General features: G+C 40.7%; 1 non-coding gene across 1 annotated transcript; it reads right to left on the reverse strand.

Moving 5' to 3' along the window:
- Positions 1 to 274: 274 nt before the first annotated feature.
- Positions 275 to 381, reverse strand: LOC139887004 (small nucleolar RNA R71). Its single transcript, XR_011772859.1, has one exon. It is a non-coding gene; the product is annotated as a small nucleolar RNA R71 (small nucleolar RNA).
- Positions 382 to 1,375: the final 994 nt, after the last annotated feature.

Genomic DNA, 1,375 nt, shown 5'->3' on the forward strand with positions numbered 1-1,375 from the left:
AGGACCTATTCTTCAAATGATTAATAACAGGTGTCAATTTAGTGGTGGTCCAAATGAAGATGCAAACGAACATATTCGTCTCTTTCAAGAGATATGTCTTCTTTTCAAACTTGAACCAGACACTGACCAGGCCATATTTTTAAGACTTTTCCCATGGACACTCTACGGGGAAGCATGAAGTTGGTTAGATTCATTGGTCGAGGCTACGATAGAAACATGGGATGGTATGTTGGAAAAATTTCTTAAGAAATATTTTCCAGCTTCTAAGTCCGCGAGACTCCAACACGAAATTACCCAATTCTGTCAAAAGGCGATGGAAACCTTGTACGAAGCATGGAATCGATTTTCCAAAATGCTAAGAGGATGTCCGAACCATGGTTTGGATACCTTCCAAAAAGTCCAAATCTTTTACAAGGGTTGTAATGTTGCAACCCGAATTTCCATTGATCAAGCGTCCGGAGGTTCACTCATGGACAAAACCGAGCAAGAAGCTTATGAGATAATCGAGAAGCTAGCCGATTATTCTCATGAGTGGCATCAAGAACGACCAATTACTCGTAATGCTCAAGTCCAAAGCGCCGGTGCTTATGATGACCTTAGTAGTGTGAAAATAGACGGTGTTGCTCGAAACATGGACAAAATCATCAAGGAAATTCATAGTATGAAAGTAGGTTGTGAATACTGTGGTGGACTCCATTTAGGAAAAGATTGTGATGCCGGTTTAACTATGGCTCAAAAAGAAGAAGTGGCTTTCATAAGCCAAAGAAATAATAATCAATTTCAAGGAAGAGCCAGTTTAACCGGAACTTCAACTACCCCTACAACCCTCAAGGTCAAAATTCCAATTACCAACAAGAGTCAAGTAGCGGGTACCAACAACAAACTCCGGGTTTTTATCAAAAACCCCAACAGGAAGAGAAAAAGTCAAATTTGGAGAGTATGTTGGAAAAGTTAATTGCATCACAAACTCAACTTGTCACAAACATAAACCAAACCAATGAGAAAAACGAACACCAGTTTAGAAACCAACAAGCCTCAATACAGAACTTGGAGAAGCAAATGAGTGGGTTAGCTAGTTTACTTAGTGAGAGAAAACCAGGAAGTTTACCGGGCGATACCAATAAGAACCCCCGAAATGAGCACGCCAATGTTATTACCACACGGAGTGGTTTAGCATACGATGCTCCAAAAATGCCCAAAAATTATGATTTCAGTGTTCCGTTGAACCAAAATGATGAACCGGTTAAGGAGCCGGAATAAGTGGTTGAAAAGGAAGAACGGGAAAAACCCGTAGTGAAACCATATCAACCACCGCTCCCATACCCAAGAAAGCAAAAACAAGAAAGGCTAGAGGCCGAAAGGTCGAAATTCCTAG

Source organism: Rutidosis leptorrhynchoides, chromosome 1 (genome assembly GCF_046630445.1).
Source record: "Rutidosis leptorrhynchoides isolate AG116_Rl617_1_P2 chromosome 1, CSIRO_AGI_Rlap_v1, whole genome shotgun sequence".
NCBI lineage: Eukaryota > Viridiplantae > Streptophyta > Magnoliopsida > Asterales > Asteraceae > Rutidosis > Rutidosis leptorrhynchoides.